Source organism: Schistocerca piceifrons, chromosome 2 (assembly GCF_021461385.2).
Source record: "Schistocerca piceifrons isolate TAMUIC-IGC-003096 chromosome 2, iqSchPice1.1, whole genome shotgun sequence".
NCBI classification, from domain to species: domain Eukaryota; kingdom Metazoa; phylum Arthropoda; class Insecta; order Orthoptera; family Acrididae; genus Schistocerca; species Schistocerca piceifrons.
Genome location: NC_060139.1, coordinates 33226033 through 33251596, shown reverse-complemented (window position 1 = coordinate 33251596; position 25564 = coordinate 33226033). Strand labels below are relative to the sequence as shown.

At 43.7% G+C, this 25564-nt stretch overlaps 1 protein-coding gene across 1 annotated transcript in view; it reads right to left on the bottom strand.

Moving 5' to 3' along the window:
* LOC124774958 (G protein-activated inward rectifier potassium channel 3-like) overlaps positions 1-24551 on the bottom strand; it is a 106711-nt gene extending 82160 nt beyond the window's left edge. The window contains exon 1 of the mRNA XM_047249676.1: positions 24403-24551. The gene's annotated coding sequence lies outside the window, so the exon portion shown is untranslated. The remainder of the gene's footprint in view (positions 1-24402) is intronic.
* Positions 24552-25564: the final 1013 nt, after the last annotated feature.

Here is a 25564-nt window from a genome sequence, read left to right as displayed (position 1 = left end):
ACCTCTTGCCAAAGATGATGAAGGGATGTTACTGTTAATGCGCTGTCGAATCGTGCGTCACACGAACTCCCAATGAAGTACGGTGATTGTTGAATGTGTTAGCCACGGAAAATGACAAACATACCAGTCTGTCAGAGACAGCAAAGGACTTGGAAGAACAGTTGAACGGAATGGATAGCGTCTTGAAAGGAGGATATAAGATGAAAATCAACAAAAGTAAAACGAGAATAATGGAATGTAGTCGAATTAAGTCGAGTGATGCTGAGGGAATTAGATTAGGAAATAAGGCACTTAAAGTAGTAAAGGAGTTTTGCTGTTTGGGGAGCAAAATAACTGATGATGATCGAAGTAGAGAGGATATAAAATGTAGACTGGCAATGGCAAGGAAAGCGTTTCTGAAGAAGAGAAATTTGTTAACATCGAGTATAGATTTAAGTGACAGGAAGTCATTTCTGAAAGTCTTTGTATGGAGTGTAGCCATGTACGGAAGTGAAACATGGACAATAAATAGTTTGGACAAGAAGAGAATAGAAGCTTTCGAAATGTGGTGCTACAGAAGAATGCTGAAGATTAGATGGGTAAATCACATAACTAATGAGTAAGTAGTGAATAGAATTGGGGAGAAGAGGAGTTTGTGGCACAACTTGACTAGAAGAAGGGATCGGTGGGCAGGACATGTGCTGAGGCATCAAGGGATCACCAATTTAGTATTGGAGGGCAGCGTGGAGGGTAAAAATCGTAGAGGGAGACCAAGAGATGAATACACAAAGCAGATTCAGAAGGATGTAGGTTGCAGTCGGTACTGGGAGATGAAGAAGCTTGCACAGGATAGAGTAGCATGGAGAGCTGCATCAAACCAGCCTCAGGACTGAAGACCACATCAACAACAACCAGAAAGCGTGTCGGGTAACGCTCGCGCGCGCGCTTGTGTGTGTTTTCGACAGATGTTCTCGACATATCCTGCCAAGGCAGAATCTACTCTCATCGCCACACTAATCAGAACATTGTGAAACTCATCTGACCCGCTGGGTATTGTCCAGGCACTGGAGGCGGGCAGCATCATTCGAGCTTGTAACTCCTTCCAGCGAACGAGTTCCTATCTTATCCGACACTCTGGATACGACATTTGTGGTGGTCATCTAAAGCAATGGCGAATTTATATGCAGATATCGCTCGGGATGCTGGCGATGAACGTATACAGCGTTTTGGATCGCCGACATTGATACACAGCTGAGACCCCATGTACAACGTGTTGGGTGATTGAACCATCCAGCCTCCCGAGGGGCTATTAGGCGATCTTGCTTGTAGTTATGTGAATCATGCTTGCCGAAGCCACGTTGGAGTGTTTTGCAATGTCCACTAAATAAGTACGTTTATCTAAAAGAGCACTTTGAGGTCGAGAGATACACCGTTTTCAAGCTGATTACTTCGTTTTTATTCCGTCCACAGCACGGTGGCGTGAGTGATTATCTTTATCCTGCTCTACATCAGTTGCCTATGCAAATTAAGCTTTCCTGTAGAACCTCTTTAAATGGTTATTTTTAATTTTCTACTAGTGGTTGATTTGGAAGGTTACACAGAGGGCTCCGTTGATAAACCAGAATAGGCTCATCGGTTAGATCAACGGACAGGCCACTGATAGTGTACCTCAGTTTTAAAATTCCCACGACACTAGAGAGGCAGATGCATCCTCGGCGTTTCAGCAGTACAATCGCTCCAATTGCACTTCTGAGTCAGAAACGACATGTAGTTGACCGAACCATTTATGTTCTTGCTGGTTTCTTTCTTAACCGCGTTTGGGGCAGATTACACAACCAGGGCGGTGAAAATGACACAGTGTAGCCATGTGGGCGAGGCCTACGGCAACTGTGATACAGATGTCTCATGCCAGATACGGAACACTTAGCACTTACTGCTTGTTAGCAGAATGATAAGAACGCCGCTGTCGCACGAGGAAGACGTGCCTGTGGAGAAGGTCGTGGAACACGAGTTGTGTAATCAGAAAGCAAGGTAATCGGCGAAGCTCACTCTACTAGGAGAAGCTCCGCTAGTGAATGCTTGGTATTTTGGACAAAATGGCGCTCAGTTAGGCATACACTTCCAGAGAGTCTTCCTTTCTTTGTTTCCCTAGCATTCACTGCATCTGGCACGGTGTCCACCTTTCCAGGATTTGGCTAATTTCTACCTTATTGTTCCTTGTTATTATGACCAAGGTAATCTAACGGAGGGAAGACGGTGTATTATCGTATTCCGTTTGTGTATCGTATTCTCTGGGGCGGAATGTGGGGACCAGCCCTGAATTTGCCTCAACGAATGTGGGAAACAGCCTAAAATGCGCCACGCGGATGCGATTTAGGTCTGCCTCATCTTTCTGTCTCACATGATAGCGCACTATACGTTATGCTATTCGAGCACGTCATAATATGCAATACAATATGTTTATTAATTAGATCTATTACCGTAATGATGGAAGATGTGAAGATAGTATCCATACATACAGTATTACAAAAGTGGATGTACATGTATATGTATGTATGTATGTATGTTCCACATTTCCTCCTAAACTAATGGAGTGATTTCAACCAACTTGGTACACATATCACTTACTGTCTGGAAATCATCGCTGTGGACGTAAGAACCACCTATCTGTCAGAAGGGTGAGGGTGAAAAACCAGCGTAGACCTCGACGAGCGATTAGCCATACTTGAGTCATCCAGTATTTGAGACGCAGAGCGCTTAGTATTTTGGAACATACTTTAGACATAATTTCAATTCTTACGAGAACCTTTTCTCGCGGACATTCCCCACATGATGATGAAAGTAATTGCCAACTACATTTTTGCTCTTCGTGCAGTAAAACTGCGGCATGAAGCTTGACGTTTTAATTTATTACTTCCTTACTACAAACTGTATTCACATTTTGTAGACAGTATTCACATATACCACTGAATGTACCAGCAAAATTATATCGTTGTACAACTCATAATTCAGGACGTATGGCGTCATAAAAACTAAGATGAGTGAAAAACTGCCGCAACATGCGAGACGTTTAAATTTATTACTTCATTGCTACTAACTTACTTATCATTCTACTAAACGGAGTTAAAAAAGTATGACGTCATATACTGAGATGTATGAAAAAGTGCGGCATCATCTGTAGCATTTTAATTTACTACTTCTTTACTACTAACTCTGTTGGCAATATATTTCACATTTCCCCAGGCGGTATCAACATATGCTGCTGGATGTATCTAAAAAAATATATCATTGTACAACACATAGTTCAGCAGATATGACGTCATAAGCATTAAGTTGCCTGAAAAAGAAACTGCAGGACGAAATTCGCTAGGGCCACAGGTGAAATATATGTACAAATACATATGAACTACTTTGATATATGTGAAATATATTTGTCATGTGCGTACGTGGGCAACACCATGGACGAGAAGCTCATCCTAAACTCCTGGAACGATTTCAACCAAATTTGGTACCCATATTAGTTACGATCTTGGAAGAAATACTATGGGAGTAAGAACCAACAGCGCCCTATTGGTGTGACCATTGTTACGGCGTAAAGTCAAGCGCCGGCACGCCTGTCGGGAACGACAGAGAAGAGAAGGCTGTGAGAAGAGACCAGCCAGCCGCACGCTGACCGGACCTCCCTCCAGGACCACAACGCGACAGCAGCGGCCCCTATGTGGAGAGGTCATAAGCGCCGCGACCGACTTTTTTACGTCGCGCTTACAGACTGCACTCAGAGTGGCTGAGCCTTGGATGGAGAAATGGCGTGTTAGAGTAAACGTCGACAAGTGCTAAGCCGTTCTGTTCACTAGAAGACCGAAGCAACTGCGCAAACACCGCTACTGCAGACCAATAACTCTACATGCACGTCCAATACGTTTCCGCGAGAAAGTCAAATACCTCGGTGTCTGGCTGGACCGGACATTACTCTGGAGGGACCACATACAACACATGACCAACCGAGCTAGCGCGAGGCTCAGACAGCTCTACCCTATGCTCAACAGGCGTAGCACACTGAACAGAAGGGTGTCGAGGTCCATGTACATGACACTTATCCGACCCCTGATGACGTACACAGCTCCCGTCTGGGGATACGCTGCGCCTACACGCCTGCGCCGTCTGCAGCTCATACAAAACAAAGTACTCAAAATCATAAGCAATGCTCCACGATACACACCCATCGCGGACCTTCACCTGGAATACCGACTTGAGACTCTCATGGAGGTAATCCACAAACTCACCACAAGACTATACAGAAACTCCAGACATTCGCAGAACCCGTTTATTCTGAATCTGGGGAACTACGACCACAACCATAGATGGAAACATAAAAGACCAAAAGACATACTTTTAAGGACCTAACATTTATGGCCAAGCACACGCAAACACAACGGTACAGGTGAGAAGGGCAGAGAGAGGGGGAAAGAGGAATTGGACTAAATAGAAGACTGGAATAACTGGATACTCAGTATTAAATACACTACTGGCCATTAAAATTGCTACACCAAGAAGAAATGCAGATGATAAATGGGTATTCATTGGACAAATATACTAGAACTGACAGGTGCTTACATTTTCACGCAATTTGGGTGCATAGATCCTGAGAAATCAGTACCCAGAACAATCACCTCTGGCCGTAATAACGGCCTTGATACGCCTGGGCATTGAGTCAAACAGAGCTTGGATGGCGTGTAGCCAATGGCACCCCATACCATCACGCCGGGTGATGGGCCAGTATAGCGATGACGAATACACGCTTCCAATGTGCGTTCACCGCGATGTCGCCAAACACGGATGCAACCATCATGATACTGTAAACAGAACCTGCATTCATCTGAAAAAGTCACGTTTTGCCATTCCTGCACCCAAGTTCATCGTTAAGTACACCATCGCAGGCGCTCCTGTCTGTGATGCAGCGTCAAGGGTAACCGCAGTCATGATCTCCGTGCTGAGAGTCCATGCTGCTGCAAACGTCGTCGAACTGTTCGTGCAGATGGTTGTTATCTTGCAAACGTCCCCATCTGTTGACTCAGGGATCGAGACGCGGCTGCACGATCCGTTACAGCCATGCGGATAAGATGCCTGTCATCTCGACTGCTAGTGATACGAGGCCGTTGGGATCCAGCACGGCCTTCCGTATTACCCTCCTGAACCTACCGATTCCATATTCTGCTGACAGTCATTGGATCTCGACCAACGCGAGCAGCAATGTCGAGATGCGATAAACCGCAATCGCGATAGGCTTCAATCCGACCTTTATCAAAGTCGTAAACGTGATGGTACGCATTTCTCGTCCTTACACGAGGCATCACAACAACGTTTCACCAGGCAACGCCGGTCAACTGCTGTTTGTGTATGAGAAATCGTTTGGAAACTTTCCTCATGTCAGAACGTTGTAAGTGTGGCCACCGGCGCCAACTTTGTGTGAATGCTCTGAAAAGCTAATCATTTGCATATCACAGCATCTTCTTCCTATCGGTTAAATTTCGCATCTGTAGCACGTCATCTTCGTGGTGTAGCAATTTTAATGGCCAGTAGTATAAACTGCTAATCGCACTGTGATCATGATGGATATTAAATATTCTGTTTGTAACGTGGAGTGCTCACAGTGTCTTCCTTGACTCAATGTGTTTGTTTATAGGGTAAGTTTTTTGAAAAAAGTGTTATAACATTTGGAATGTAATTGAACATTTATCCGACAATGCCAACAAATGTTGTCCGTTATTGTTAATGTCTCCAGAACAGTGCTTCTAGCTACAGGTGCATAGTTTCAAATATAAGGTTGTTATTACGACACTGGACTAATCGTTTTGGCGTTTCGTGATGTTCCTAACATAAGCTACCGCCGGGATGACTCTTTAAATGACGCTATGACACGTTTTCTTCCTCACTTGACCAGTGCGATCTCGTGACATTTCCAATGACCATGACAGTGACAGCTGCTTGAAGTCCAACCTTGCTTCCTCCTCGTCAGAGGTGATTCACCACAGGGATTTAAGCTGTAGGAGGAGAAAATGTAGTGATGAAAGACCCTCTGGCTACGAGCTACAGAGCTGCAGGAGGAGCGGTGTAGCTTTGCGGATGTTAACCAGTGCTAAACAATAAGACACTGACGGGCAGTTATCTGATCAGCAAGGCGACATGCTATCCAGCATCACGCTTGAAGCTGTGGAGCAACTCACATTTTCGTAAATAACTAGCTGACGTCATCTTATCCCACGCGGGTTCCGACAACATGTTCATCTTCGTAATTTTTATGGCACTGTCTTAATAATTTTTACTGACGTCTCAACGTAAGCGCGATTGATTATCATTTGTATTCCAAATGCTCCTACAAAGCTAGAGTTGTCCGTTCATGACGGATGTCGCGCTCGCTGCCATGTAACTTTCCGCCTGTCATCGCGAGGGTTGTAGATGATCGCGCGGGAGGGGCGGGTAGCGGTGAGTTATTTCTCATCTATCAGCTATTAAACGATTGTAGAAAAGGCCTGAAAATGTAAAAACGATACTGGCACCTGGCGTATCCTTCTAGTATGACATTTTAGCCTAAGTTTGGATGAGGAAGGCTCTGTCACGAAGAAGCTGCGCGTTGCATTTCCTGTAGCAACTATGGTACACTGAAATATTAAAATGGAGTGAAGACTTGCTGTAGGAGGGCCGAATATGATAGTTCTGTCAACTATTCCGTGAAGCTAAACATTGGATCGATTGCAGCGCAAACTGCTAGGGTCATTTAGATCGCTAATAGTGCTGCATTCAATGACAGAAAAGCGTTAAGCCAGACAGGTGGACTAGTGCTCACTGAAAATGATACTGATATATGGCCTTGAATTCAAAACCGAACAACTTTTTGGGGTTCTCTGATGCAAGACTGCGCACGAGTCGGAAAGGTATCATAGCTATGTGACATCAGATCATTGCCCCCTGAGTACAAACATTCCGATCCTGCTTAGTGGTATGAGTCACAATGCTTCTCTCAAGTCAATGCCTTTCGATCTCAGAGTTCGGCAAAGTCAAAATTTAATAAGCGCTAAGAAACGTGCCGGCTCAGAGTAGTGTGGTCTGTTGACTTTTTGACGTGTGAACATGTGCGAATTCTACATTGTCAACAGCATTAATCTGACCTAGACTTTGTCTAGCCACTCAGCTTGGTAAGGTTGTAGGGAAATTTAGAGGGAGTACTTTTCTTAGGACGAAGAGACTGTAACGTCCTAGTCTTGAAACTTAGGCTTCTGCTTTGGACTTCTGTCAGTCCCTGTGTCCTTATATGGAATCCAGGAAAGACGAGGCACAGGAATATCCTAAGAATAACTGTGAGCACTGTGTTATTCAGGAATATTAGATGTAACAAAGTCCAACAAGGAACGGCTTCCAGGTTTACTAGATACCCAGTTCACTATTGCGTCTACTGAATTTTGTCTTTCCTCGTGTTCATTCTGCCATAAGGTGGTCGCTTTTACTTGTAATTTTGCAAATTTAGTGTCCGGTTGCCTTTCGTGTAGTGACAGTTGGCAGTTAACCTGATGAAGGGAACTCTGTAGGCAGCGTATGTCTTTGAACGGTAAGAACTTTGTTGTGTACGTTACCGTACTTTAACTGTTTGTGTATACGATTTTCTGAGGCGGAGATTAGGGAGTACCCGAGCATTTTCCTAGACGAGCGTGGAATACCGTCTAAAGCCCACACTCACCCCTCTTGGATTCGTTCCAGGCCTGCCTCAACTCCCTGTCTCACAAGCTAGCACTCTGCCGAGCCACATCCACCGAAATAAGTAGATGAAAACGTTTCTTCAAAGCGGCGCCACAACCATCATTAAGGGAGCACTCATGACGTCTTTCAGTAACACTAAGACTTTCGTTAGATCACCGAAGAGTGTTAGGGGCTTTGATGGTGGTCGGTGAAAGTAACCGTGTCACTGATTAGAGAATTAATCACCAATCAGGAATGATATTACAAAGCGCCTCGAAACAGTACGCTGCAACTACTATAGCATCGTAACTGACTGTCAGAATTTGTCATGTTTAAGAGAACCATGTTACTTTCGGGTGTCCATACCATCGCGACAAATATTTATTGTTGATGTACAATGAAACAGTTTGCCATTTGTTACCACCTTCTGCTTCTTACCTTGTTTGCTTTAAACAGCTTGTTAAGGTGCAAACGCGAATGTGATAATGACATGGGTAAACCCCAAACACGTCAGCACCTCTTCACTGGCCTGAAGGCCCGTGACGCGACAGGTTCTGTGGTCGAAGAGCGTTCCCCGAGCTAAATATTATACATATACATTGGCAAATAGTTACCGACAACTACTTGCGCTTTCCTATTTTCCTTGCTGTCTCAGTCAGTCATTAAGGGCAACGCTTTAATAAAGGCTTCTCTGCATTGCCATTAAAGGCAAGACATTGGTAGGAAATTTGTGGTGCTTTTAACCTCCATGATGTACAACGGTGATCACATTCTTACCCACTTCTACAGAAAATTGTTTACAATGTTGTTTGGAACACTCTCTGAAAAACGGAAGGTCGCAGGACCAAAATACACGGAGCAGAAGGTTACTCAAACTTGAGCCTGCCGTTTTAAGTGTATAAGAACGTAAAGCCGAGCAGTGGTTGAGAAGGGAGTGAGACAGAGTTGTAGCCTATCCAAGATGTTATTCAATCTGCGCATTAAGCAAGTAGTAAAGGGAAAACAAAGAAATCTGGAAAGGGAATTAAAGTCCAGGGAGAAGTTATAAAAACTAAGGTTTGCCGATGACACTGTAATATATCAAAAATGGCAAAGGACTTTGAAGATCTGTTGAAGGGAATGAATACTGTATTGAAAGGATGTTATAAGATAAACATCAACAAGGGCAACACAACGGTAATTGAAAAGTAGTCGAAATAATCCAAGAATAACTAGATTAGAAAATTAGTCACTAGAAATAGTAGACTAATTATTTCGGGCAGCAAAATAATTGAAGGTAGGAGGAAAGGCAATACAAAATGTGGGCTGGCAGCAGTAAGACACGCGTTTATGAAAAAGACATATGTTAACTGCTAATATAAACTATGTGTTGCGAAGTCTCTTTTTTTTAATCTTTTTCTGGAGTGCAACGTTACACGGGAGTGAAACATGTGTGATAAACAGAACGGACAAGACTAGAAGCTGAACCGAATTTTCACTCCGCAGTGGAGCGTGCATTAATTTGAAACTCCCTGGGAGCCTTAAACTGCGCACCGGATCGGGAGTCGAACTTGGTACCTTTATCTTTCGCGGGATAGTGCTCTACCGAGTAAGTTATCCAACCACGCACCGCTGCAGAATGAAAATTCGTTCTGGAAACAGTCGCCAAGGCTGTGGCTAACTCATTTCTCCGCTATGTCCTCATTTGTGGGAGTACTAATCCCATAAGGTATGCAGGAGAACTGCTCTGAAGTTTGGAAGCTGGGAAGGAGGTACTGGCGGAAGCAGAGATGTGATGGCGAGTCCTGGGACGTGCCTTGATAGCTCAGGCGGTGAAGCACTTGCCCTCGAAAGTCGAAGTCACCGGGATCAAGTCCCAGCCGGCAAATAGTTTTAATCTACCAGGAAGTTTCAGAACAGAAGCTTTAGAAATGTAGAGCTACAGAAGAATGCAGGTGTTAGATGGGTTGACTGGGTAACTAATGATGAACTACTGACTACAATTAGAGAAAAAATAAATTTATGTCACTACTACACCAAAAAAAGGAATCAATTGACACGTTACGCCCAAGAAATTAAGAAATCGTTGATTTAGTTTGGAGGAAAACGTGTGTGTGTGTGTGTGTGTGTTGGGAAAGGGGGGGGGGGGGGCATATAATTGTGGCTGGAGGCCAAGGCCCAAGTCAGCAAGTGGGTTCAGATAGATGTAAGGCGTACGTAACAAAGATGTAGATGCTTGGACAGATGTATCGACCCAGTCTTCGGACACACGACGCCGACCCCGACGACAATCCTTCTGTCGTACGGTAGCGTTCTCGCTTCCCACGCCCGGGCTCCCGGGTTCGATTCCCGGCGGGGTCAGGGATTTTCTCTGCCTCGTGATGGCTGGGTGTTGTGTGATGTCCTTAGGTCAGTTAGGTTTAAGTAGTTCTAAGTTCTAGGGGACTGATGACCTAAGATGTTAAGTCCCATAGTGCTCAGAGCCATTTGAACCATTTTTTGACAATCCTTCTACGAAATCATTCAACTGAGTCGCAGTAAAATTTGCAGTTTTTCCCCATTACACTTACAGGATACTGAAGAAGTGTGACCGTACCTCAAGTCTTAACGTGGGAACATCCTCGTCCAGGCAGTCAGAGTAAGCAGGCAGCCACAGTAAGTTCAACGATGTTTCTCTATATGTTTCAGGCAAATACTAGGACGGTTCTTTTGCGAAAAGACCGTGGTGATCAATTTCTCCAGTCCCGTCCAATGGACATAGCGTTGTGGGTCGTTCTCGGTCCGGCACCCAGTTTTAATCTGCCAGGAAGTTTCATATCAGCGCACACTCCGCTGCAGAGTGAAAACATCATAGTGGATTCAAGAACTTTAATGTTTAAAGACTTTCGAGTGAGCACGGTACTCTACATTAAGCTACATTCTAACTGAGCTGTGTTGTAATTAACAGGTTGTGTGGAACGTCATTGGCATTAAAACTTGTGATTGTTGGACACATTCGTGGTTATCATGGGCAGACTTCACTGAATTGCCGCATTACCGCAGTATAGTTTTTTCCTAATAAATTGCTAGAGGATTATGCGAACTGCAATGTTTTTGTGTAAACGTGAACTGTATTTTGTGACACATTTAAATAATTAGCTTCGCCACTGAACTGTGACTGTTAGGTATTTTGTAGATGCTGATCAGGTTCAGCGTGCTAATTTATATTCGTCGTTGACAAACTGGTTACCGTTCTTGATAACCGAACTTAGTGAAGAATGCATGTGTGTGTTAGTGCAATGAAAATTATGGTGTCGCGTAGATCTTTCAGCAAACACCATCTCACACTCATTCCCACTTTCAGCTTAGCGGTGATCGAGAGTGGCGCTATCGAGGAGAGACTACGGAAACGAAGTCAGTATCGCTACACTATCTTGTGTCTTCGATGTAGACGAGGCCAACTTCACATGCGACATGTCGAAAGGGACTGTACTCTTCTGAGGTTCCATAACTGTCAGTCCTCGGTCTAGTTGACGCCACGGGTGCTCAGTTCGTTTGAGAGCGTGGCTGTCAGCTAGGCATTGGATTTAATACACTCCTATTTGATCAGCCCGGTTGGTTTGGTCTTATTTTAGGAATTGGAAGAATGAAGGAATTACGGCTGGAGTTTAACATTCAGTCAGTGACGAGGTCACAAGAGACGAATCAATAGCTCAGGAGAAAATATGCAAAGTGATTTAAGGAAACCATGTTGCACCTAAATCAGAATCGTCGGTTGGGAATTTGAGCGCGGCTACTCCAGTTCACAAGACCCTGTCTAACTCCACCTCATTTCTTCAATATAAATGCAGTCACTGAAAACAAAACGGACCATTCCTAAATTGTTTTCACAAGATGAGCAGCAGAGGCTCTCTAGGAAAGAGGTGCGAGTATTTTGAGAAAACCGACATGCTTCGTAATTTATGGAGTGACCAAAACCTGCTTCCCACGCCCGGGTTCCCGGGCTCGATTCCCGGCGGGATCAGGGATTTTCTCTGCCTCGTGATGACTGGGTGTTGTGTGCTGTCCTTAGGTTAGTTAGGTTTAAGTAGTTCTAAGTTCTAGGGGACTGATGACCATAGATGTTAAGTCCCATAGTGCTCAGAGCCATTTGAACCATTTTTTGAACCAAAACCTGCTGGAGAAAAGACAACGCATCCCTTTTGCAGTGTCATAATGAGGGAAATAAAAGTTTGAAACACCTCACGAACAGCTTCAGATCAGTTAGAAACGGTTAAACTTTGGCGAAAATACTGCTGTTAAAAAAGGATTAATGGACGATGTTTATTGCAACAGACAAGAATATCTAGTGTCACCACAACGTTTGCTGCAGTGGGCGATTTGTGTGCTTCTGTGGGGGACATAACCAAACACCCCTTTGGAATGTATCTCATGTTTGTAATAACGAAGATTGTTCTTCTCTTTAGCACCAGTTGGTGAAGAGATCTTTGGAGAGGTTGCATAAGTACATAATAGGAAATAAATCTGCCGTGTCTTTTGCAGAGTGGAACAATCCAGCTCTTTGCATTATGGAAGAGAAACCACGGATGACCAGGTGGAGAACTGAATACCAGTCTTCCAGACGGCAAATACGGTGTCTTAACCTCTCCCTCGCTTTTCTTGCTGCTGATTTCCAGGAGTCTATCCGGGGTACCGCGATTAATAGGCACAAAACTCCGACGTCATTCTTCCTCTGTTTCAGTGATACGAAATATTTCAATCTCTTCGTCGCTCGCATGAGCGATTGTGAGAACGATTGCGAGATATAATACGAACAATATGAGAATCAACAGTTACTAATAATTAAACATTAATTTTCTACATAAGTCTCCACTAGTTTATCTTTCCTCTATAGTATATAGTATACCATTTAAAACGGCAGTGAAAGTTACTTTGGAGACTACGTCCAAACATTCAGTGTATGGGTTGTGGTAAAACAAACTGAAACAGATGGGTATATGATGGAGGAGAAAACATCTTTGGAACTATAACCTCCCAGCAATGAGTACTGCGTGATGTTTTCAAGTACGTCAACACGTAGTTTGATAAATTTGCCTCTGTATCTCTTAATGCCATGAAGTTTTAACCATTAATCGAGCTAGAAAAATGTAAAGACCTGGTTGGAGTAAAAATAAGTACTATTGCATTAATAAGATTCACATTTTGAATTTTATTCCTAACGCTTTTCATCTCGGTGATCAAGGGCCGGTACTCTGCAGGTGTGCATTATGCCACTGTTATGCCGACCTTGGTGGTTGTGGATTTGTTTTCTCAACGATCCAGTAATAGTGTGTGGAAATCGTAGCTCAGTTGGGAAGGTATTTCACAGGGGCTTCAATATACAATTAACTGGCAAACGTTTGCTGTGACAGTGCATCATAATATGTCTCCAAAAAGAATCTTTGTGTACATGAACCAAAAGTCCCAACTCCTCAACCAGCAGCGATACCAACCGTCTTTTGTTATTGAAACAAATTACTAGAAAGACTTTAAGCTTCTAAACAATCTAATGTGGTGCCTGAAAAAAGTACGTTGTGTGACTAAATATCTGAAGGTCAAATGAGAAGCCTGATGTTGATAGAACGACATTTAGAGCTTTCGTAATGGCAGCACTGCAGGGCGAGAAAACGCAACGTCCGTTTTGTGGACAACAAGGACATTCGGTGCACTCTCAGTTTACGTTTCTCAGACGCTTGTGGATAACAAGGCTTGTGTTGTTGCTGTATTTCTTTGTTTCGCGAAGACAGCCAATAGTGTTCCGCGCGTCACCTAATAAACAAAATGTTTTTATGGAATAACAAACTGAAGACTATTGCTAAGTAGCAATCTTTTCTCAAGTCGAAATAGCGCAAGGTATACTTCAAAAGCAAACGACGGGTTTGCTCTTCATTCTTCATGTAAATGACCAGGTAAATAGTCATCAGCTCTCTGGCTGTTTGTACACGATGAAGTTTTACAAATAAAGTTTACACCATTATGATCTTTTTGTGGAATTTAAGACGATATGGGGATGGAAAATGAATATTGCAAACACCTGATTTAGCACGAACAAGTTCAACATCATCCCGTAGAAACCCGAGAATATTCGATATCATGTGGTTCAAGCCAATCAATTAAAAAATCTATGACGATTTAAGTTAAAGTAATGTCACAGATTTAGTTGTGGGAAACGCATACTCCAGATTTATTGAAAGGATTGTAAGAAATTTTAGTTCGTCCGTGAGTCAGGCCAATTACACAATTCTTGCCCAACAGGACACATAATTTTATTTCGTGATAGGTTGGAATAATGATAACGGAAAAGTCACTGAAATACTCAGTCTGTAGTGGAGGATGCCACAGGAAATATGTTAGTCATCATATTTTGCTCTTAATATTCTAAGAGCTTAATTTGTGAACATGGCTGTTGTGATCTTCGAAGTCCCCTAAGACATCTAAAATAGTGATGATGAAGTGAAGTGAGACTAATGTCACCGTAAGGGTCATCGTAAGCGTCATCCACGAATATAGAGAGCAAGTTTGAGGTCATGGGGGGGGGGGGGGGGGGGGTGCTGTTGACGAATAGTCCTGAAACAGTACGAACAACCGTCCTTCACACGTCGCACAGCAACGTCTATAGTGCGGGTGCAAAGTGGAATAAGATATTCCAGGCCTTGAGAAGAAAAGGGATAAAACGGAGACATTTAGGAGTAATGTACAATATCTACTGGATTACAGTTTGACGCAGGATTATAACTTATCGCCACTGTTATTCAGGAAGCAATTATTCTAAGAAGCAAGGAGGTGAAAGAAAATATCAGAAGAAGAACAAATGTGCAAAGGGAAAGGTATGGACGCTAAGGGTCTCCAAGCTCTTCTGGCTGCCAGAAAAGATGACTTGAGATAAAATATTGCATGAATCTGAGTGGCACTTAGTTTGGGTTAAGTGAATATAAAACTACGACTGTAGAGATGATAAGTTGCGGAAGGTAGAACAGAGAGCTGCCAAACATGAAAACTGTTCATCGTAGTGGAAGTAAAATGCCTGATTGCGCTGAGCATGGTAATTGAAATATCAGAAGCAACAAGCGAAAAGAGATTTCGTCGTGGAAAGAGGTTTCAAACTTTAAAATTTATTAGAAAATGGTTCAAATGGCACTGAGCACTATGGGACTTAACTTCTCAGGTCATCAGTCCCCTAGAACTTAGAACTACTTAAACCTAACTAACCTAAGGACGTCACACACATCCATGCCCGAGGCAGGACTCGAACCTGCGACCGTAGCGGTCGCGCGGTTCCAGACAGGAGCGCCCAGAACGGCTTGGCCACTCCGGCCGGCAAAAATTTATTAGAAGGAAATTCCTGAAACTATGTCTGGAACACAGGATTGTATGGAAAAGAAATTGGGGGTCTTGAAAATCGGAAAGGCTGAAAACGGAAAAATTGTTGTACTATATGGGGTTGTTAAATATTTAAGTGGACAGATGAAAAATGCAGGGATAAGGTACCAGAGGAAAACCGAGGTAAGGTGTATGAAAAATCTTAACCAGAAGTGCTGCAGGTGTGTAGCTCGTGTGCTAACAGACAAAGCAATACAGGCACCAGTAAAATGCGCCGCTTATAGTCACCAATATTAGTCACTACATCCACACCGCGTTTCGAGTATTTCTGCCTCTAATTCCATGTGCACAGACGTTATTTCATCTCTGAGGCTCAGTCCCTATAATATAAATTGCCTAAATCTATATGTTGTTGTTGTTGTGGTCTTCAGTCCTGAGACTGGTTTGATGCAGCTCTCCATGCTACTCTATCCTGTGCAAGCTTCTTCATCTCCCAGTACCTACTGCAACCTACATCCTTCTGAATCTGCTTAGTGTATTCATCTCTTGGTCTCCCTCTACGATTTTTACCCTCCACGCTGCCCTCCAATACTAAATTGGTGATCCCTTGATGCTTCAGAACATGTCCTACCAACCGATCCCTTCTACTGGTCAAGCTGTGCCACAAACTTCTCTTCTCCCCAATCCTATTCAATACTTCCTCATTAGTTATGTAATCTACCCATCTAATCTTCAGCATTCTTCTGTAGCACCACATATCGAAAGCTTCTATTCTCTTCTTGTCCAAACTATTTATTGTCCGTGTTTCACTTCCATACATGGCCACACTCCATACAAATACTTTCAGAAATGACTTCCTGACACTTAAATCTATACTCGATGTTAACAAATTTCTCTTCTTCAGAAACGCTTTCCTTGCCATATAAGCCCGACGACTGACGTTTTCGTTGACAATTCCACACTTGCAGTCTATCAAGCCGGGAAACCGCCTCAAGCTGACCCATAAAACCCGCCTAAGTTTCAGCTAAAGTCGTCCTTGAACATTAAATACCCCATGTTCTAGCAAGTACAAAATGTAAAATTGACGTTTGTGTACATTTTACCCACATATTGTGAGTTGTAACAGAATAAAATCATCAATTAAATCGTTTTGTTCGCCTAGCATTCTTACTACACAATTCCTGTGTTCTTAAGGGTTAAGTTTAGGTCGGACTGTAAACGTAAATAGTTTTTGCATAACATTTACAACAGTCTTCTTCCTCATTGCCCTCACGGGGAAATTTAAATTAATAGTGTCAGTGAGATTGCGGACTAAGCCGGCGGCCTAAGAGAGAGAGAGCTTGTTGAAAATAACTTGCAGTGCGCATGCCCTGCACCTCAAGAAGCTTTTATAGGCCAATTTGAGGTCGTTTCCCGGCCTGATGCACCGCGAGAGTCCTATATCACATTATTCGTCCCGGCCTGTCCCACACCACTGTCGTGCGTTGTACACAGTTATCGTTTACACACTGTATATGTATACCGATTGCTTTATTTTCTGCTCTGAGTGATGTCATTGGGAAGGGTAGTTTTTTTGGTACTACTCTGTAAACGGAGAGTCGTAACGAAGAGTATTTACACGGTCTGTTATTTCGGCATTCAGTTTCGTGATAGAGGGCGGACTTCGCGTCGAGGTGGCCAAGTGCCTTCGCTGGCGTTTCTAATCCGCTCCTTACTCACTGAACTCCCCTTGCCGATACAGTATTCGCTTTTGACGGACAGGGTGAGCAGCAGTCTGCGACTGTTTGTTGATGTCGCTGCAGTCTACGGAGAAGTATCATCGTTGAGTGACTGCAGGGTACAGAGCGACAGGCAGAATTTCTGTTTGGTGCGATGAATCGCAGCTTGCTCTACATGTTGAACAATACAAATAATGCAGATGAATAGCCAAAAGAATCCCGTAACATTAGGATGAAGTATTAGTGGCTTGGTGTCTGATACAATCACGTACATTACATATCTATGCGTAACGTTGCAAAGCGACATGAAATGGAACAAGGACGTAAGGTGGATTGTAGAGAAGACTTCGGTTTCGGTTTATTGGGCGAATTCTAGGAAATCTAAGCTCATCTTTAAAGGTGACCGGGCATAGAACATTATGCTAACTTCATCGTAAGAATGAAGCTGATGCGAACATAACACAACGTATTCTCCTGCTCTTCATGGAATCTCACTGTATTTCGTTTCACGTGGAGCGGGAACCAAGCTGTCTTGAGTACACTTAAGTGCGGTAATAAGGTTACATCGACTCTGCGATAATACTGCACGCGAGAACAGCTTTTCCGACAGCTCTGGCCAGCCAGCTGGCCCAACTAACTTGCAGTGATGTGAACGGTCGCAGTTAAGATGTGAGGTGAGATGAGCTGAGAAGCAACGTAACTTTTTAAACGGGATGAAATAATACGGTAAAAATCTAACATTGAGGTGTGAGAAAGCATCGTGCATTATTTCATTACGTCTGAAGCCTTTAATTTTGTCATTTATCACGACAAATCCATTAATCCATTAACTTGGATCCATACCAGTTTTATTGGGTTCTACCTGCAGTGGTACATTGGTAACTGTAAAAACGCACATCTGGATGGTGTGCTCAATGGTGTGAAAATTGTTCCTGTTTTTCTATGACGCTTGTTTGAGACCTCATCTGTGGTGTTAAACAATGAAAATAGTCCAATAAAGAGTGTTCCGTTTTTCATATTTGTCCCAAAAATTTAATTTTTTAATGTTTTCTGAATTTAAGCAATCTTTTATAAAATATCGATGGTTAAGAATTGATATTTGCGCGAAAAACTGGAATTTAGCGTGCGATGTGTAATTAGGAACAAGAAGACGTGCAGTTTTCATAAAAAATGGTTAGATATGCGCTAATTAGGATATCTTTGATGAATTTTGTATTTAAATGATGTTGAGTTTTGAACCAAACGAAGAATAAAATCGAAAAAAAACACAAAGAGAGTCGAACCAGCGATCCGTAGAATATGCGATTACGTTTCTACAACGCTACCGGTTCAGCCAGGCCTATCGGTCACAAAAATCACTTAACTCTAGGAAATAAAGTTCTTCGGAAAATTTCAAAGTCGATTTTCTCTGTAAACTTGTGAAAAACGTTAAGAGCAATCTGCTTCTCGCCACTTTTTAACTGTGTTCCACGTACGTGCTTCATTACGGAACAGACAGCAGTGTCAGCCATTTCCACAGTACGTATTAACAGCGCGACAGTCAGACCATAACTATCGGTTACAGAGAATGCTAATGTACATGAATTTTGAAGTAAAAACTACATAGCTAATTAAGGAAAACGTTGATGGCTCTTAATACATTGAATATCTTAAGAGTTTCATTTACAGTAACCTGGTAATAAAGTGTTTAATATATAAGTAGGATCTGCTTCCAAGAGCGTAACAACACCAGTGTAAGGTGGGCTACAGCAGCTGGCCAATCACCAAGTCTGTGTTTGTTTACATGAGATTTATTCTTATGATGAACGAAGTATTGTAAGAACAATTCTTGAGTATTGCTAGACTGCTTTGGATCCCCACCAAGTCAGATTAAAAGTAAACGTCAAAGTCATTCAGAGGCGTGCTGCTAGATTTGTTACCGGTAGGTTCGATCAGCACGGACGTGTTACAGAGATGCTTCTTGAACTCAAGTTCAGTTCCTGGAGTGAGAAGACGTTATTTTGTGAAACGCTATTGAGAAAGTTTAGAGAACAGGCATTTTCAACCGACAGCAGAACAATTTTTTTCACCCGACAGCAGAACGATCTTGCTGGCACTAACACACAGTATATCTCGGTGAGGACCGCAAAGAACAAGCTAAGAGAAATCAGGGTCGTACTGACGACATTTACAACTGGGATAGGAAAAGGAGTGACTAACAGTGGTACAGTTTACCCTCTACCATGCACCGTATGGCGGCTTGCGGAGTATGTATACAGATGTAGTGCAGAAATAAGCGTATGTATTCTCAATAAATGTTTCTGTACTCAGCTTCACAAGATGCCGGTATGACTTAGAAAGAGATTTTTTATCGCGCAATTGCTCCGTATTGTTTCTCTTCTGGTGAAAAGGAGGCAAGCAGCCGAGATCACGAGTGGCGCTGGTCAGTACCTGCGGTCATAAAGCACTGATTATCGCGATGTGTTCCCAGCCCAGACCTACCTCTGCCTGCGACGTATGTAGAAACACATACCACCGCACGTTAATATCTCTTTTTCAGGTAGATGATAACGGCAACTGTTCCGCTAATCAGCCAGATTACACGATGAGAACAATTAGGGCGATATGGACAGCCGCTCAAGTGGCACAGGAGAGTTATCAGGTTATCAAACAAATCAGTGCCTCGATTACCACGACCTGTTAGTACAGTAGATCGGTAGGCAAGCGTCATAATTTGTTAAGAACAGAGGTTTGCATCTTTCCAAAGGTAAAACAGTGATTTCCTGACACGGAAATAAAAATGGTAGGGGAATTCGTTCATTGACTCGAGAAATAGTAATGCGAAAGAGAAATTTCCGCCAGTCGAAGTGGCCGAGCGGTTCTAGGCGCTACAGTCTGGAACTGCGCGACCGCTACGGTCGCAGGTTCGAATCCTGCCTCGGGCATGGATGTGTGTGATGTCCTTAGGTTAGTTAGGTTTAAGTAGTTCTAAGTTCTAGGGGACTGATGACCTCAGATGTTAAGTCCCATAGTGGTCAGAGCCATTTGAACCATTTGAGAAATTTCCATATGAGCTGCAACCGGGTACTGAAATAAATCCATTGTCGAGAAGTGAAAATTTGTGCCGGACTGGGATTCGAACCCGGATTTCGCGTTTATGGGGAGCGGTCGCCTGAACCGTACGGCTATCCGAGCACGCTTTCGTCCAACCCAACTTCCAATATGTTGCACATTACATACATAGTATCACCTGCCCACTTCCTCATTGCTCACAGCCTCACCTAATTCTCGCAAGAAATCGAACGAAGAGTGCACCCACAATGAAGAATATTATTTAAAGACAAGGTGATTATGTTTATGTGTACGGTGTCTTTTCTTTTGGCCATGTCCGAAAGAACAGACAGCACACGTATAAAAAAACCATAAGAACTGACGACTTCTAGCACCGAACAGGAAGTGTCTTATTTGGCTGCCAAGCTGAGAGCCAAAGTCAACGTAAACAAAGCGGTCAGAAGTAGGTCGCAGCGCCGCACTGGACCCACAACAAACCCGTGGTTGTGCAGCGCTCGTCTGAAAAATTTCAGATGCCACAGACCGACTTTGCGTGCCAATTTAATGTACTACGTTTTAGAAGAACGTTCACCTTGGGTGTTCTTCATGGGAGATTTTCCTCTCACTGGTTTAGCCGAATAAGTGTCTCTCACGAGTATGACAGTTTTATAAACGAAAATCGTTCCTCCTACCATATTAAGGAAAGATTGTGGTGCCAGGAAGTTATTGACGAGATGAACAGAGATCCTTCAGGTACTGGGTTCCAATGGTGGGATGCCAGAATAAATGAAATAAGCACATACTCGTATCCATATTCATGACGTCCTTATGAAATGGAAATTGCGCGTGTCGTAAAAGACGCGCTGCCAGCAGTTTATGCCGACTGATTTATTTTCTGCTCTGGGTGTTGTCATTGGAAAGGACGATTTTTTTGGGATTACTCTTTAAGTCAACAGTAAGTCGTAACGAGGAGTAGTTACACATGATGTTATTTCGTCACTGAGTGTCGTGACAATAGGCGGAGTACGCTTCCAGGTGGGTAGGCATCTTTTCGCTGGCTTTTTCAATCTGAACCTTATACATTAAACTCTGCGTTCCGATCTAATAACTGCTTTACTCAGACAGCCAGTAACACAGCTGAGCACTCCACAACTGACGCGACTTTTAACCCAATAAGCGATGTGACGTAACTGAACGAGTGTGGGCGTACACTGGCTGTGTTCGACGACACGTGCAAGAACCACACACAGACGGCAGGCGGCAGCAACAGCATTCCAGGGTATATAAAACGAGTCGAGGAGATGCGGAAAACAGGTCAGTGTTGTCATAATGCAGAAACAGAGCGATTTATCTGACGTAGAAAAGGGCATGATCACTGGTTTTCAGGCCGAGTGTGGAAACATTTCCGAAGCGGCTAAACTTGTGAACTGTTCGAGTGTCGCTGCGGTTAGAGTATACCGTGCATAGTAAAATAGCATTATCCAAACCGGCACCAAGGCAGTTGTGGTGCACCATGTGCCGTAGATAACACGGGTGAAAGGCGGCTGCGGAGATTACGGGCGAATAGACGTGCAACTCTGGATCAACTGACTGCCCAGATGAACCAAGGGGCTACCAACAATGACTCCTGAACGACCGTTCACCGGATATTCAATGGCGAGGAAGGCTGGAACTTCTACGCCAGTACCGCAACTGGATCGTTCAGGTACTGGGTTCTAATGGCGGGATGCCAGAATAAATGAAATAAACACATACTCGTATCCATATTCATGACATCCTTATGAAATGGAAATTGCGCGTGTCGTAAAAGACGCGCTGCCAGCAGTTTATGCCGACTGATTTATTTTCTGCTCTGGGTGTTGTCATTGGAAAGGACGACTTTTTTGGGATCACTCTTTAAGTCAACAGTAAGTCGTAACGAGGAGTAGTTACACATGATGTTATTTCGTCACTGAGTTTCGTTACAGTAGGCGGAGTACGCTTCCAGGTGGGTAGGCGTCGTTCGCTGGCTTTTTCAATGTGAAACTTATACACTTAACTCCCCGTGCCGACCTAATAACTGCTTTACACAGACAGCCAGTAACACAGCTGACTAGACCACAACTGACACCACTTTTAGCCCTATACACGATGTGACGTAACTGAACGGGTGTGGGCGTACACTGGCTGTGTTCGACGACACGTGCAAGAACCACACACAGACGGCAGGTGGCAGCAACAGCATTCCAGGGTATATAAAACGAGTCGAGGAGATGCGGAAAACAGGGCAGCGTTGTCATAATGCAGAAACGGAGCGATTTATCTGACGTACAAAAGGGTATGATCACTGGCTTAAATATTCCCGAAACGACTAAGTTTGTGAACTGTTCGAGTGTCGCTGCGGTTAAAGTATACCGTGCACAGCAAAATATCATGATCCAAACCGGCACCAAGGCAGCTGTGGTGCACCATGTACCGTAGATAAAACGGGCGAAAGGCGGCTGCGGAGATGTTTACGGGCCAACAGACGCACAACTGTTGATCAACTGACTGACCAGATGAACCAAGGGGCTACCAACAGTGACTCCTGGATGTTCAATGGCGAGGAAGGCTGGAACTTCCACGCCAGTACCGTAAATGGACGTGGCGACAGGTGACGTTTTCAGATGAATCACGTTTTATGCTCCATCTGACATATGACCGTTGACATGTACAGCGTGATGAAAGTCTGAAAGCAAACACTCTGTAGCAGTTGTCGGAAGGGGAACGTGATCGTGGCATTCCGTAGGTGATCACGTGATTCTCAAGCCACAATGGGTCAACACAAGCATGCATCTACCCTTGGGGATCATCTCCACCCCAGCACAGTTCGTTTCCCCCGGCACGATACCATATACCAGCATGACAGTGCAACATATCACACAGCTCGTCGTGTACGTACCTGGTTCAGAGAGAACCAGAAGGAGTATATCGTATTCTCCCGTCCGCCAAACTCCGCGGATTTAAGCCCAGTCGGGATTGTGTGGGACCACGGCGATCAGGCAGGTGTCATCCAGGACCCCAGCGCGACTGGCGACGACGCAGTAGTCGCCATTATTCCACATCTCTGTCAGTATCTTCTAGAAACTCAGTGACTCTCTTCCTGCACGTTTCGCAGCGGTCCGCGCGTTGCAAAAGCTGGTCACTCGGCTTGGTTGGTCGGTTGGTTGATTTTTTTTTGGGGGGGGGGGGGGGGGAAGGGAGCAAACAGCGAGGTCACCGGTCCCATCGGATTAGGGAGTGATGGGGAAAGTACTCGGCCGTGCCCTTTCAAAGGAACCATCACGGCATTTGCCTGAAGCGATTTAGCGAAATCGTGGAAAAGCCAAATCAGGTCGCGAGTTTGAACCGTCGTCCTCCCGCATGCGAGTCCATTGTGCTAACCACTGCACCACCTGGCTCGGTGGTTTTTCAAGCTTTTGACAGTTGGTCACAGTGTATAATGAAAGTTTTTTATTACATTATGCAAATTTTGAAGTGGCGTTCGAAGGTTACGTTGGTTGTCTTCATGTTCCGTTCAAAAACGGAAGGCCTGAAGAATAACTTTCTGTCCTTTCCATAAATTGAACGCATCGATAAAGCTAAAGGTTGGTTTGACCAGCATAGTGCTTTATTATGGAAACCTGCTAAACGTGTGCTCCCTCAGAGCACACGTTTAGCTCAACCTGATAGCGACGGGTGAGTCTACATTTTAATCTTACGAATTAATCCTGCAGCTCATATATTGAAAATCTCTCTGCAAATAGTCAAATATCTATGCTAGGAAAAGACAGCTTTACGTTAGTACAGCAAGGAAAGATTACATTTGACTGATAGAGTCACAGAAAACTTTAAAACGAATGCTCCGTTGATTTAATAAACAAATGAGGTCTACTTGTACCAAGCTACAATACATTTCAGTATTCTGACGGACAACAGACACACACACACACACACACATATATATATATATATATATATATATATATATATATATATATATATATATATATATATGCGCGTAGCTGTTTGGACTTGGCATACGTTTTATTTATAGAATGGAAGCTGATACCGATAAATCTCCAGTACAGATTAAAACCCAGTTCGAAACCTATCTTTGAATATTATACAAATGATGTCTTTCACGTTCATATCATTTAGTATTATGGACAAGCTATTCAGCAGAACCAACGGGAGTGTAACATTTGGTATTATTCTACATGTAGAAGCCATTGATTGAAGGTGAAACGGTAATTTCTAGGAAAATAATTTGAAAATCCCGAAACATAACCTCAAAAGTATGCCACTGGTCACTTGTGGATATCGTTTTAAGTCAACAGGGAATAGGCTTAAGGGCCAAAATTGTCACTAAAAACAAATTAATGGACGCCCAAAATCAAACAATTGTGAAACAACGTTCGTTTTTTTTACACAACGCACAAAGATATGCCGTAATTTGTCGCGTGCAGTAAGCAAAGCGCCGATCACTCAAGCTTTTTGTTTTGGGAAAAAAAATAGACATGCAATCTGCTTTATCTTTAGCCGGACGTGTGCTCACGTAAGTCAGATCCGATCCGATCCGATCCTATTTCTGATACTCTCACACCTGTATACAGAGACCGTTCCTTACCTATGGACATCTGAGTAGACGGAAGTGTCCCGACTTAATACCGACGGTTGGTGTAGTGATGTACGAGGTAAAACTGCACAGATCGCGAGACTTTTCCACTTGCGGACAATCACGTGAAAGGCACTAACGGCCCAACTGCTGGTCCGCTACTGTAGACATCCCGCGAGCCGGAGACAGCCTGCCAGATAAGATGCCGCCCAGATAGCGGGGCACACTTTGACCCGCAGGCAGCGCTGTCGAGGGGCCAGGCAAACGCCACTGTTGATGCGTCACCTCTCATTGCCTTTGCGCATGCGCCGCCACTCTTCGGGCCTCGCAGAATTCTAACGGTGCAAGGAAGAACCGATGAAAAGCTGTTGACAAGAGACATACTCCTTCATTCCTTGCAGTAGCTTCGTGTAATAAAACTACTGGAGTCCTAAGATATGCTACCGTAGTCGATGGCGCAAACACATGTTCCTGCGAACGCATATTGAGCAGCACCTGCTTCGAATCCGGTTCCTAGTGGAAGAAGCTGTTATCGCCAGTGGTTCCAGATCAACAGACTGCGCGCCAATGTCCTTCGCTAACCCTTTCTGACTGTGTAGTTTCTGTTGAAGCCACTTGGGATTTTCTCATTTCGTGGCATATGCACAGTCGCTGCATTTATAGCCAGCCTTTACGTCTCCAATAGGTACTGCCCTACAGTAGCTGCAGTTTGAATTTCTTCACATGTTTCAAATGTTTGCAGTCAGAGGAGCTAATGTAGGAGCCATTTTTGTATGCAGTGCACGATTGTCTCGTGTTTTCAAATTGTGATTGAAGTTGTCTCTATAAGGCGGTTTTTGCACATGGATTAGGTACAGAAAACTGTTCTGTTCAAATTACAGCTCTGTGTATTGCGATAATAATTAAATTTGTGTGTTTATTTTCGTAATTATTGTAGTGGTTCCTTTTTAAACCACTGCAGCTCTAAGGGCAACATGACTAGCTGTGACAGGTTGTTGCATTTTCAGTTTCAAGAGATGTTCTCTCGCAGGATAAAGGAAGAGAAAATTCCGTTGTCGACTCAGAGATTGAAAGCAGCAGTAAAATTGGAGATGATGTGTTAGCTGCAGACAGTGATCTCGATTTGGGGATAGTGTGCTATAACAGTAGTTTTCCAGACTAATCAGAAAGTCCT